At 46.6% G+C, this 15,044-nt stretch overlaps 1 protein-coding gene across 1 annotated transcript in view; it reads left to right on the forward strand.

The window, feature by feature from the left end:
* The first annotated feature begins 2,910 nt into the window (after window positions 1-2,910).
* The window catches only part of acvrl1 (activin A receptor like type 1), a 53,915-nt gene continuing 41,781 nt past the window's right edge, over window positions 2,911-15,044 (forward strand). Inside the window, exon 1 of the mRNA XM_034172404.1 lies at window positions 2,911-3,400. The gene's annotated coding sequence lies outside the window, so the exon portion shown is untranslated. The remainder of the gene's footprint in view (window positions 3,401-15,044) is intronic.

Here is a 15,044-nt window from a genome sequence, read left to right on the forward strand (position 1 = left end):
ACAAAGCGTGCTTATGCACAAAAACCTGGTGTACGCCCGTCTCCACGTCCACGTGCAAATGTATCAAAAGTGACGTGAGCGTGGAAATGTGCGATGCATCACGCAAAAATCCAGGCTGGTGTATGCACGTTTCTACAGGTATTGTTCCACTGTGGACATGTAAAGGTGATGCAGGGAACCGTTAATAATGTGAAAACAAGAAGTCATCAGAGTGATGTGCACATCAGAGACACACTGATGAACACTTTACACATTCACGTGTTTGCAATTATATGGATGCATATAAAGGCCGCGATGCATAAAATGGCACTAACAGTGGCTGCGTTAGTGTTTTTAGAGGACCTTGCAAATGGTGCAATCCGACATGAGCATGTATTCAGGGAACGCGAGGATTTACTTGCAAATGATGATAATTGGCTCATAAACCAATTTTGATTACCAAGGCCAGTGTGACTGGAGTTGCGCACAGAACTGCGGTTGGCCCAGAGCACAATACGGAGACGAGCCACTGGTTGTCTGTGCTCACATAGGTGCTGACCACGCTGGTCATCCTGGCATCACAGGCATTCCAGCGTGAGCTGGCTGATCGGTCAGGTGTGTGCCAGTCACCTTGCGCCGAGCCATGTCAGCTGTGTGGAACGCAATCATCCAAATCTCATCCAGGTACATTCCAACATTACAGTGCATTTTGCAGCGAGAGCCGGTTTTCCAAATTCATCACATGATGAATTTGTTTCTGTTAATAGGAAACATTTTCATTCCATCAATGTTCAAATCATTTAACACACCAATGCGTTTGCAATTATATGGATGGATATAAAAGCACGCACAAAATGATACGTAAAATGGCACTAACAGTGGCTGTGTTAAAATAGTTTATTTGTGTAATTCTTCCAAATGAAAACCAGCGCGGACACATTTGGGCATGTGCGCATTCAAATATGTTTTTATTATTGTCCTTTTTTTTATTTTTGCTTGATGGTGAGCTGCAGAGCTTCTTAACGGGCTTCCTGTGTTCTGTATTTGTCAATAAACACGTGTGTAAATTGTGAATGTCACACTGTCAGCAGAGGCGCACCTCACCTTTTTTAATGTCAGTGTGTGTGCGCTGTTCTGCGTGTTGGCCTCACACACACACTCTGTAGCTCCCACAAACATTTTTCCAGTTTCATTATTAATTTGTTTAACAGCGTACCAAATAAAAACTACTCCTGTGTGTCTCCAGGTAATTTCAAGTCATCTATAGTATAATTTCTTTTCTGTGTTCATGTTGTTTGATGTGATGGAGTGGGGAATCCCTGCTCCAAGGGCTATTTACATGAAATTGCACATTTAAATAGGGCATGGCCAGGAAGGAGTTTGGTTCCATGCTCAATTCCACGTCCAGTGGGATGTACAAACCGAACGTGCGTAAATTCATGCCTACGCACACTTTCAAACATCTGAATATATTTGTGCTTAAACCTGATTCAGGGTTTTGGCGTACGCCAACTTTTAGTAGAAAGTCCATACAAGTCTTTCAACATGAGGCCCCTGAAGTCTATTTTATTCAAATACTGAGTAAAGCAACATAGCAAATGCCAATTGACAGCATGTTAGCTGGTTGTTCGCTCCAACAAAATAAACCAAGATGACGAACAACACTCCAAAATATCTTATTTCTGTATAATCTACTATGTTTCTTATATACAATCATCAGCCAGATTATTAAGTACACCAGTTCAGTTGTTTAACACAGATAGTTAATCAGCCAATCACATGGCAGCAATTCAATGCATTTAGGGAACTAGATGTGGTGAAACCGACTTGCTGAAGTTCAAATCAAGCATCAGAATGGTTTAAAATGGGAATTTAAGTGACCTTGAACATGGCATGGTTGTTGGTGCCAGACAGGCTGGTCTGAGTATTTCAGAAACTGCCGATCCACTGGGATTTTCACGCACAACTATCTCCAGGGTTTACAGAGAATTTTCCGAAAAAAAAGGAGGCTATCCAGTGAGCAGCAGTTGTGAGGAAGAAGATGCCTTGTTGATGTCAGGGGTCAGAGCAGAATGGGCAGAGTGGTTGAATGGGTGACTGCATGATGCCACCATGTCAATATAGACCAACATCTGAGGATAATTTCCAACACTTTGTTGAATTTATACCACGAAGAATTAAGGCAGTTCTGAAGGCAAAAAGGGGTCCAACCCAGTACTAGTAAGGTGTACATAATGAAGTGACCGGTGCATGCATTTTGTAAAAGTTAATGAGAAATAAACACTCCAAATCTAAAAATGCTGCTTTTGTAACCAGATAACACCTCTGAAGTGATTTACAAGACATCTAGTGATGTAGCAGGCACACCCCGGGAATGTTCACCAAACCACAAAGCCAACTCTGCTGTGTCATTGTTGTTTGTAGCTAATTTGACCATAGCATTAAGCGGAGTCAGGCACTATCTAGGTGACAATATGAGGAGCCGTCCCATTTGAGCTACAAACTAGCTCTGCAGAAAACCTGTGTGATGTCAGAGAGAGTTTGTCCAGTATATAATCAGTCTACTGTTTTAGACTGTGCAGATAGGGCCCAAGATAACCGTTTGTCAATTTAAAACATAAATACTCTTTTCAGAGTCAAATAATATAGGTAGTGCCTGAATGATAAGGTTTCCCTGTAATGCCCTCTGAGTTTATGAAAAATAGATTTAGCCGATACAGTTAAAACACAAACTGATTTAGAGGCTGTCTTTGTTGTTTTTGGAGGATAATTTTGGTTCTTTGAAGCACATTCCTGACAGTGCAGTACAGAGAGCAGTCCACAGGGGAAAGAGGAAAATGAGAGGTTTAGAAGCAACAGGAAAACCGCTATGAGAACACATTCCAGGCAGAGCAGTGCTGTGTGGGACAATAAGGGGTGGGACAAAACTCTATGTCAAATCTCTAATCTTGCTTTAGATCAGGAACACAGACAGGAACAAAAACCTTCTTACTGAATGGGAAGAACTGCTGAAAGAAGTCTGGTCTGGCTCCAAGCACGCAATGTTTCCTGTTGTCGGTTTATCAGCGCAGATTCGGACTGAGATGAGATAAAACTGCAGCTCAACTAAACAGACAATTTTTATCGTCACGAATTTAATCAGCATTTTTGGTGTCGAGAGAAATCTTCGGACGATTTTTTTCCCCCCCAACAGAAAGAGTAGCTGGTCGAAGCAGGAGAGGATGTGAGCTTAGTAAAACATCCACAGTAGTCTCTTCGACGTGAAGTGGAGGATTTATTGAACTCTTTTATAAGTTTTGTTTCACATTAGCTTCATGTGAAACAGTTTTGGCTAACCAGGCACGCCTCGCGCTCACTTTGATATGGGAGCCGCGCGGAGTTCACGTTCGTCAAGTTAAAAAAAAAAAAAACACACCACAAGGTGAGTGAAAAACAGGTAATGTCATAAAAGTGTTTATATCCTATCCGGTTATGTTTATTGTCTATTACTGAACAAGTTATCATTTTCGATGCCACACTTCACTGCACGTGCTTCCAAGTGAGTGGGGAGGTGTTACACCTGGAATTTGTCCATCGGTACAAATAATGAAAGGTGTGACAGCTAATTCTGTGACCCATCACATGCAGTGCCTTCCTTGCTTTAAGTATGTGTGGTTATGTGCTTTTAATATAGGGCTAATCTTATTTTAGTGATGAAAATGTTAATAATAGAATAATCCGTGGTAATTACATTAATTAAATGAATAATGCTTGAGTTATAAATAAGTAATAACATGTAATATGGCCATCTCAATTTTCTGAATCCCACACACAATTTCTCTTTGGGCCTTCTACGGTTCAAAATTCAACAATATCCTTGTCGTAAAAGTGCAAAAAGCAGCAAATTTTCATATTTCAGAAACTGTAACACATGATTAGTATTTTTAACTTTTATCCCAGCTGTAATGCCAGGAAGGGAAAAGCACAGAATTGCACTTTGTGCATTTTTTGTGTCAGTCGCACTTTCTTGCGTGATAATGTGGAAAAAAACATTATTTGATTTACACCAAATTTAGTCTGGATACCCCAAATTTGTGCAACTAGTATACGGTGCATCCAGAAAGTATTCACAGCACTTCACCTTTTCCAGACATTTCCACATCACGTGTACAGAAGTATTCACACCTTTTGCTCAATACGCAGTTACAGCCTCAGGTCTTTTTGAATATGATGCCTTAAGCTTTGAGCTTCATGGCAAAGGCTGCAAATATGTATGTACATGTGATTTCTTAGTTTAAAAAAAAAAATTAGCAACATTCTCAAAAAACTTTTTCACATTGTCATTATGGGGTATTGTGTGTAGAATTTTGAGAGAAAAAAAAATTTCATCCATTTTGGAATAAGGCCATAAAATAAAAAATGTGGAAAAAGTGCAGTGTTGTGAATATTTTCCAGATGCACAGTAAGTCTGAATTTGAGCATGATCATGTTTTTTGAAGGACTGCTAAGCTCCCTCCCGCCTCATTTTACTGAAGAACTTATTGATTACTCTACAGCAGTCATGTGTCTTGTGGACATAATAAATTGAACAAAATTTGGACTGAACATCTCAAGTGAACTGTTCTCAAGCGACTTCGAATTTGAGCATGATGATCGGGTTTCATCAGCAACCACTAATACCCCCGTCACACATACACCGATTGAGGCCGAATGGTGTCAGAATGACACATCTGGCCACAGTCAGGAAGTATTGAGGTGTGGTCTGAAGACTGATGGACAACAGTCTCAGAGCAGTCTACGCCATCTGATTGCAATATACATATTCTGATGACGTCATAACAGCATTTGAAACAATCTGATCGAGGTTGATTGAGCGAGATCGATTGGTCACAGCAAGCATGCCAGCATGTTGTGTCACTGGAGGTGGACATACGTGACACGTTTCCTTTGTACTTGATACGTTGAGGGCAAAGGAAATGTTGATATGTAACAACATGTATGTGGCACGCATTCATCATATGCCTAGAATGCGAACAGCGCACAATCAAACAGTAAGCACTGGGTGCCACTGCAGGTCAGTGCAGAAGCGCACGCTGCTGCAGATCTGAACAGGCTGTTATATCTATAATAGACCTTACGGTACAGATATATTTCCATTCCTTCCCATGGGTGACATAAATAATGTGAAATATTATGCCCATCATATCTGTCACACCACGGGCAGGTGCGCCTCTTCGTGGTCTCATGCGCAGTAATACATCATTGCATGCGTCAGAGGCTCGGAGCTGAATGGATCTCATTGCTGTAATATACATATTATTACTTGATCACCATCTAACTCTGTAGGAGGTATGACCTGGAACTATATCGCCTGTTGTGAAAGTGTAGGAACACGGACCCACAACAGGGGCGCAAATGAACGGACAATCAACTTCAATCAATCAATCAACTTTTTTTTTATATAGCGCCAAATCACAACAAACACTTGCCCCAAGGCGCTTTATATTGTAAGGCAAGGCCATACAATAATTATGAAAAACCCCAACGGTCAAAACGACCCCCTATGAGCAAGCACTTGGCTACAGTGGGAAGGAAAAACTCCCTTTTAACAGGAAGAAACCTCCAGCAGAACCAGGCTCAGGGAGGGGCAGTCTTCTGCTGAGACTGGTTGGGGCTGAGGGAAAGAACCAGGAAAAAGACATGCTGTGGAGGGGGGCAGAGATCGATCACTAATGATTAAATGCAGAGTGATGCATACAGAGCAAAAAGAGAAAGAAACAGTGCATCATGGGAACCCCCCCACAGTCTACGTCTAAAGCAGCATAACCAAGGGATGGTCCAGGGTCACCTGATCCAGCCCTAAGTATAAGCCTTAGCGAAAAGGAAAGTTTTAAGCCTAATCTTAAAAGTAGAGAGGGTATCTGTCTCCCTGATCTGAATTGGGAGCTGGTTCCACAGGAGAGGAGCCTGAAAGCTGAAGGCTCTGCCTCCCATTCTACTCTTACAAACCCTAGGAACTACAAGTAAGCCTGCAGTCTGAGAGCGAAGCGCTCTAATGGGGTAATATGGTACTACGAGGTCCCTAAGATAAGATGGGACCTGATTATTCAAAACCTTATAAGTAAGAAGAAGAATTTTAAATTCTATTCTAGAATTAACAGGAAGCCAGTGAAGAGAGGCCAACACGGGTGAGATATGCTCTCTCCTGCTAGTCCCCGTCAGTACTCTAGCTGCAGCATTTTGAATTAACTGAAGGCTTTTTAGGGAACTTTTAGGACAACCTGATAATAATGAATTACAATAGTCCAGCCTAGAGGAAATAAATGCATGAATTAGTTTTTCAGCATCACTCTGAGACAAGACCTTTCTGATTTTAGAGATATTGCGTAAATGCAAAAAGGCAGTCCTACATATTTGTTTAATATGCGCTTTGAATGACATATCCTGATCAAAAATGACTCCAAGATTTCTCACAGTATTACTAGAGGTCAGGGAAATGCCATCCAGAGTAAAGATCTGGTTAGACACCATGCTTCTAAGATTTGTGGGGCCAAGTACAATAACTTCAGTTTTATCTGAGTTTAAAAGCAGAAAATTAGAGGTCATCCATGTCTTTATGTCTGTAAGACAATCCTGCAGTTTAGTTAATTGGTGTGTATCCTCTGGCTTCATGGATAGATAAAGCTGGGTATCATCTGCGTAACAATGAAAATTTAAGCAATACCGTCTAATAATACTGCCTAAGGGAAGCATGTATAAAGTGAATAAAATTGGTCCTAGCACAGAACCTTGTGGAACTCCATAATTAACTTTAGTCTGTGAAGAAGATTCCCCATTTACATGAACAAACTGTAATCTATTAGACAAATATGATTCAAACCACCGCAGCGCAGTGCCTTTAATACCTATGACATGCTCTAATCTCTGTAATAAAATTTTATGGTCAACAGTATCAAAAGCAGCACTGAGGTCCAACAGAACAAGCACAGAGATAAGTCCACTGTCCGAAGCCATAAGAAGATCATTTGTAACCTTCACTAATGCTGTTTCTGTACTATGATGAATTCTAAAACCTGACAGAAACTCTTCAAATAGACCATTCCTCTGCAGGTGATCAGTTAGCTGTTTTACAACTACCCTCTCAAGAATCTTTGAGAGAAAAGGAAGGTTGGAGATTGGCCTATAATTAGCTAAGATAGCTGGGTCAAGTGATGGCTTTTTAAGTAATGGTTTAATTACTGCCACCTTAAAAGCCTGTGGTACATAGCCAACTAACAAAGATAGATTGATCATATTTAAGATTGAAGCATTAAATAATGGTAGGACTTCCTTGAGCAGCCTGGCAGGAATGGGGTCTAATAAACATGTTGATGGTTTGGATGAAGTAACTAATGAAAATAACTCAGACAGAACAATCGGAGAGAAAGAGTCTAACCAAATACTGAAAGCAGCCAAAGATAACGATACATCTTTGGGATGGTTATGAGTAATTTTTTCTCTAATAGTCAAAATTTTGTTAGCAAAGAAAGTCATGAAGTCATTACTAGTTAAAGTTAATGGAATACTCAGCTCAATAGAGCTCTGACTCTTTGTCAGCCTGGCTACAGTGCTGAAAAGAAACCTGGGGTTGTTCTTATTTTCTTCAATTAGTGATGAGTAGAAAGATGTCCTAGCTTTACGGAGGGCTTTTTTTATAGAGCAACAAACTCTTTTTCCAGGCTAAGTGAAGATCTTCTAAATTAGTGAGACGCCATTTCCTCTCCAACTTACGGGTTATCTGCTTTAAGCTACGAGTTTGTGAGTTATACCACGGAGTCAGACACTTCTGATTTAAAGCTCTCTTTTTCAGAGGAGCTACAGCATCCAAAGTTGTCTTCAATGAGGATGTAAAACTATTGACGAGATACTCTAACTCCCTTACAGAGTTTAGGTAGCTACTCTGCTCTGTGTTGGTATATGACATTAGAGAACATAAAGAAGGAATCATATCCTTAAACCTAGTTACAGCGCTTTCTGAAAGACTTCTAGTGTAATGAAACTTATTCCCCACTGCAGGGTAGTCCATCAGGGTAAATGTAAATGTTATTAAAAAATGATCAGACAGAAGGGAGTTTTCAGGGAATACTGTTAAGTCTTCTATTTCCATACCATAAGTCAGAACAAGATCTAAGATATGATTAAAGTGGTGGGTGGACTCATTTACTTTTTGAGCAAAGCCAATAGAGTCTAATAATAGATTAAATGCAGTGTTGAGGCTGTCATTCTCAGCATCTGTGTGGATGTTAAAATCGCCCACTATAATTATCTTATCTGAGCTAAGCACTAAGTCAGACAAAAGGTCTGAAAATTCACAGAGAAACTCACAGTAACGACCAGGTGGACGATAGATAATAACAAATAAAACTGGTTTTTGGGACTTCCAATTTGGATGGACAAGACTAAGAGACAAGCTTTCAAATGAATTAAAGCTCTGTCTAGGTTTTTGATTAATTAATAAGCTGGAATGGAAGATTGCTGCTAATCCTCCACCCCGGCCCGTGCTACGAGCATTCTGACAGTTAGTGTGACTCGGGGGTGTTGACTCATTTAAACTAACATATTCATCCTGCTGTAACCAGGTTTCTGTTAGGCAGAATAAATCAATACGTTGATCAATTATTATATCATTTACCAACAGGGACTTAGAAGAGAGAGACCTAATGTTTAATAGACCACATTTAACTGTTTTAGTCTGTGGTGCAGTTGAAGGTGCTATATTATTTTTTCTTTTTGAATTTTTATGCTTAAATAGATTTTTGCTGGTTATTGGTGGTCTGGGAGCAGGCAACGTCTCTACGGGGATGGGATAATGAGGGGATGGCAGGGGGAGAGAAGCTGCAGAGAGGTGTATAAGACCACAGCTCTGCCTCCTGGTCCCAACGCTGGACAGTCACAGTTTGGAGGATCCAAGAAAATTGGCCAGATTTCTAGAAATGAGAGCTGCTCCATCCAAAGTAGGATGGATGCCGTCTCTCCTAACAAGACCAGGTTTTCCCCAGAAGCTTTGCCAATTATCTATGAAGCCCACCTCATTTTTTGGACACCACTCAGACAACCAGCAATTCAAGGAGAACATGCGGCTAAACATGTCACTCCCGGTCTGATTGGGAAGGGGCCTAGAGAAAACAACAGAGTCCGACATTGTTTTTGCAAAGTTACACACGATTTAATGTTAATTTTAGTGACCTCCGATTGGCGTAACCGAGTGTCATTACTGCCGACGTGAATTACAATCTTACCAAATTTACGCTTAGCCTTAGCCAGCAATTTCAAATGTCCTTCAATGTCGCCTGCTCTGGCCCCCGGAAGACAATTGACAATGGTTGCTGGTGTCGCTAACTTCACATTTCTCAAAACAGAGTCGCCAATAACCAGAGTTTGATCCTCGGCGAGTGTATCGTCGAGTGGGGAAAAACGGTTAGAGATGTGAACGGGTTGACGGTGTACACGGGGCTTCTGTTTAGGGCTACGCTTCCTCCTCACAGTCACCCAGTCAGCCTGCTTTCCCGACTGCCCGGGATCTGCCAGGGGGGAACTAACGGTGGCTAAGCTACCTTGGTCCGCACCGACTACAGGGGCCTGGCTAGCTGTAGAATTTTCCACGGTGCGGAGCCGAGTCGCCAATTCGCCCAGCCTGGCCTCCAAAGCTACGAATAAGCTGCACTTATTACAAGTACCGTTACTGCTAAAGGAGGCCAAGGAATAACTAAACATTTCACACCCAGAGCAGAAAAGTGCGGGAGAGACAGGAGAAGCCGCCATGCTAAATCGGCTAAGAGCTAGTAGCTACGCAACCTAGCGGATTCCTAAAAACACACAAAGTGATTAATGTGTAAATAATTTAGAGGTGATTCAGCAGAAGGAGTGCTTTAGTTAAGGCACCAGACAGGCCATGAAGCAGCACAGGTAACGCACGGCAACAGCGAACGCACGACAACGGTGCTAAAATAAAATAAAAATCCACTAGACACGCTGTGGAGCAGCACAGGTAACGCACGACAACAGTGCTAAAAAAAAATAAAAACGAAAGCGTTAGCAAGCTAGTTAGCTTGCCAACGCTGATGAAAGTTAGCTGATAAAAGTGCTCCGTCGCGATGTTTCGACCGTTAGAGGTCTTCTTTAGGCGTTGGAGCACGGTGAAAAAGTAAAAAAAAAAGTCTTGAAAAAGACTGTTAGTTCAAAGTCCAAAGCAGCAGGTAGCAGTCTCGGTGTAAACAGTTCCAACAGAGAGCCAAAATGTCATGGGTCAATGAAGGAAGTCAAATAACAACACTTTACTGTTGTGAAAAAGCACAACCAAACACGGCGAATGTGAAATTTAGCAGTCAGTCAATTACAAGGGTGACGTGTGGGCAGGCTCGAAGATAAGAGACGTCCGTCCAAAGCAGAACCGGAACCACACGATTTCCTCCGCCACCGAACCCCGGGAATACTGGAGCCGCCAAGTCCCGAACACCCAGGTGGCCACTGCCTCCGCTTGTCGGATCTGGTACTGCTGGCGAGGAACAAAAACAGTTAGATGTGGGTGCGTGTGCACCCAGCAACACGTATGGTGGGAATGCCACCTCCACCTCTCGTCGAAAAAAGAAACAGAATATCTGCTGTCCAACACACACAAGCAATAGATATTCCTGTCAGAGAATCAACACAGTCAGCTGAGATCGTTACCTCCTTGGTAGAGCGATATCTCGGCAGAGAAGTGGAGATGACGTCTTGCAGATATACCGCTGCGGATCAGATGATTGGTAACAGCTGTCGTGGGTGACAGCTGTCACCCCGGCTGCTCCTGTGAGATGGCAGCGCCCTCTGGTGCCTGGAGCCCGCACTCCAGGCAGGGTGCCCTCTGGTGGTGGTGGGCCAGCAGTACCTCCTCTTCAGCGGCCCACACAACAGGACGCCCCCCTCAACGGGCGCCTCCTGGCGCCCGACCAGGCTTGTCCGGGTGGCGGCGGTAGAAATCGGCCAGGAGGGCCGGGTCCAGGATGAAGCTCCTCTTCACCCAGGAGCGTTCTTCGGGGCCGTACCCCTCCCAGTCCACCAAATACTGGAAGCCCCGGCCCATCCTTCGGACATCCAAAAGTCGGCGCACAGTCCAAGCCGGCTCGCCATCGATGATCCGGGCAGGAGGTGGTGCCGGACCCGGAGTACAGAGGGGTGAAGTGTGATGTGGCTTAAGTCGGGACACATGGAAAACGGGATGGATCCGCAGTGAGGCCGGAAGCTGAAGCCTCACTGCGGCTGGACTGATGACCTTGAGGATCCTAAACGGACCGATATACCGATCCTGCAATTTAGGGGAGACCACTTGCAGGGGAATGTCCTTAGTTGACAACCACACTTCCTGCCCTGGCCGATACGTAGGGGCCGGGGTCCGCCGACGGTCTGCATGGGCCTTCGTCCTCATCCGGGCCCTCAGCAAAGCAGAACGGGCGGCACGCCACACCCGACGGCACTTCCGCAGGTGGGCCTGGACCGAGGGCACACCGACCTCTCCCTCAACCACCGGAAACAAAGGAGGCTGGTACCCCAGACACACCTCGAAAGGGGAGAGGCCGGTGGCTGACGACACCTGGCTGTTATGGGCGTACTCGATCCAGGCCAAATGAGTACTCCAGGCCGCCGGGTGTGCGGCCGTCACGCAACGCAGGGCCTGTTCCACCTCCTGATTGGCCCGTTCTGCTTGCCCGTTGGTCTGGGGATGATACCCGGATGAGAGACTCACCGTGGCCCCCAGTTCCCGGCAGAAGCTCCTCCAGACTTGCGAGGAGAACTGGGGACCGCGATCGGAGACAATGTCTGTTGGAATCCCATGCAGCCGGACGACGTGGTGGACCAGGAGGTCCGCTGTCTCCTGGGCCATCGGGAGCTTCGGGAGGGCCACGAAGTGGGCCGCCTTGGAGAATCGGTCCACTATCATGAGGATGGTGGTGTTGCCCTGGGACGGCGGGAGGCCCCTGACAAAATCCAGGCCGATGTGGGACCAGGGGCGATGAGGCACGGGCAGCGGCTGGAGCAGTCCCGAAGCCCTGCGATGATCAGCCTTGTCCCTGGCGCAGGTGGTGCAGGCCTGGATCTAATTCCGGACGTCGGCCTCTAGGGACGCCCACCAGAAGCGCTGCCGGACAACTGCCACGGTTCTTCGCACCCCTGGATGACAGGAGAGCTTGGAGCCGTGACAGAAGTCCAGGACTGCAGCCCTAGCTTCTGGTGGGATGTAGAGTCTGCTCTTCGGCCCAGTTCCGGGGTCCGGGCTTCGTGCCAGGGCCTCCCGGACGGTTCTCTCTACGTCCCAGGTGAGGGTGGCCACGATAGTGGACTCCGGGATGATGGGTTCCGGTGGATCCGACAACTCCGCTTTGACTTCATCTTCATGTACCCGGGACAAGGCATCTGATCTCTGGTTTTTGGTCCCGGGACGGTAGGTGATCCGGAAGTCAAAACGGCCGAAGAACAGTGACCAGCGGGCTTGCCTGGGGTTCAGCCGCTTGGCGGTCCTGATATACTCCAGGTTCCGGTGGTCAGTGAAAACCGTGAATGGCACGGATGTTCCCTCCAACAGATGTCTCCACTCTTCAAGAGCCTCTTTCACCGCAAGGAGTTCTCGATTGCCGACGTCATAGTTCCGTTCGGCCGGGGTCAACCTGCGGGAAAAATAGGCACACGGGTGAAGGACCTTATCGGTCTTCCCGCTCTGGGAAAGCACAGCTCCTATCCCTGAGTCCGAGGCGTCCACTTCAACCACTAACTGGCGACTAGGATCGGGCTGCACCAGAACAGGTGCAGACGAGAAGCGCCGTTTCAACTCCTTGAACGCGGCATCGCAACGATCCGACCAGGTGAAGGGGACTTTTGGTGAGGTCAGGGCTGTCAGGGGGCTAACTACCTGACTGTAGCCCTTAATGAACCTCCTGTAGAAATTAGCAAAGCCGAGGAACTGTTGCAGCTTCCTACGGCTGGTGGGTTGGGGCCAGTCTCTCACCGCCGCGACCTTGGCCGGATCAGGAGCAACGGAGTTAGGGGAGATGATAAACCCCAGGAAGGACAAAGAAGTGCGGTGGAACTCGCACTTCTCGCCCTTCACAAACAGCCGGTTCTCCAACAACCGCTGCAGGACCTGACGTACATGCCGGACATGAGTCTCAGGATCCGGAGAAAAGATGAGTATATCGACCAGATATACGAAGACGAATCGGTGCAGGAAATCCCGCAAGACATCATTAACCAATGCTTGGAACGTCGCGGGGGCGTTTGTAAGACCGAACGGCATGACCAGGTACTCAAAATGACCTAAGGGGGTGTTAAATGCCGTCTTCCACTCGTCTCCCTTCCGGATCCGAACCAGGTGATACGCATTTCTAAGATCTAGTTTAGTGAACATTTGGGCTCCATGCAGGGGCGTGAATACTGAATCCAACAAGGGCAATGGGTATCGGTTACGAACCGTGATTTCGTTTAGCCCCCTGTAATCAATGCATGGACGTAGTCCGCCATTCTTTTTCCTCACAAAAAAGAAACCTGCACCCATCGGGGAGGTGGAATTCCGGATCAACCCGGCAGCTAGAGAGTCCCGGATGTAGGTCTCCATTGATTCGCGCTCAGGTCGTGAGAGGTTGTACAGCCTGCTGGACGGGAACTCAACGCCTGGAACCAAATCAATGGCACAATCGTACAGGCGGTGCGGGGGAAGGGTGAGCGCCAGATCCTTGCTGAACACGTCCACAAGGTCATGGTACTCCACCGGCACTGTCCCGAGATTGGGAGGGACTCTGACCTCCTCCTTAGCCTGGGAACCGGGAGGAACCGAGGAACCTAAACATACCCGATGGCAGGTCTCGCTCCACTGAACCACTACCCCGGACGGCCAATCGATCCGGGGATTGTGTTTTAACATCCAGGGGAACCCTAGAATCACGCGGGAGGTGGCAGGAGTCACAAAAAACTCGATCTCCTCCCGGTGGTTCCCTGACACCACCAGAGTTACTGGAGGTGTCTTATGTGTGATTAAAGGGAGTAGGGAGCCATCTAGTGCCCGTACTTGCACAGGTGAAGTTAGTGCCACCAGAGGGAGCCCTGCCTCCCTGGCCCATTTGCTGTCTAGCAAATTCCCTTCTGAGCCCGTGTCCACCAGTGCTGGGGCCTGAAGGGTTAAATCCTCATAAAGGATTGTAACCGGGAGTCGTGTGGCAATATGGGTGTGTCCCACGTGAATGTCTTGGCCCACCCCTAGCCCAGTTTCTAGGGGCGGGCGTTGGTTGTTTAACCGCTCGGGGCAGTCCCTCACTTGATGCTCTATCGAGCCACAAACAAAGCACGCTCCGCGGACCAGCCTCCTCTGTCTATCCGGTGGTTTAAATGTGGCCCTGCTCATGTCCATAGCTTCATCAGCAGGGAGAGCTGTAACCACACGGAGCGTAGAGGCCGTGGAGCGTGGGGAGGGCGGAGCTCGGTTGGAACCGGAAGGGAGAGGGACGGCGCGTGCCCGGCCACGCGCTTCGTCTCGTTCCCGACGGCGTTCTTCTAACCGATTGTCTAATCGTATAACCAGATCAATAAGTCCGTCTAAATCCCGCTGTTCGTCCTTAGCCACCAGGAGCTCCTTCAGGACCAACGACAGTCCGTTTACGAAGGCGGCACGGAGGGCAGTGCTATTCCAGCCGGACCTCGCCGCCACGATGCGGAAGTCGACTGCATAAGCAGCTGCGCTCCGGCGCCCCTGTCTCATTGACAGCAGCACGGCTGAAGCGGTCTCTCCTCTATTTGGGTGATCGAACACTGTTCTGAACTCCCTCACAAACCCATCATATGTCTGAAGGAGCCGTGAATTTTGCTCCCAGAGCGCTGTAGCCCAAGCGCGTGCCTTACCGCGAAGCAGTTTAATCACATAAGCTACCTTACTAGCATCAGTCGCGTACATGACGGGACGTTGTGCGAAGACGAGCGAACACTGCATAAGAAAGTCCGCGCACGTCTCCACACAACCCCCGTACGACTCTGGAGGGCTTATGTATGCTTCAGGGGAAGGTGGGAGGGGTCGTTGAACGACCTGT

Source organism: Thalassophryne amazonica, chromosome 6 (assembly GCF_902500255.1).
Source record: "Thalassophryne amazonica chromosome 6, fThaAma1.1, whole genome shotgun sequence".
NCBI classification, from domain to species: domain Eukaryota; kingdom Metazoa; phylum Chordata; class Actinopteri; order Batrachoidiformes; family Batrachoididae; genus Thalassophryne; species Thalassophryne amazonica.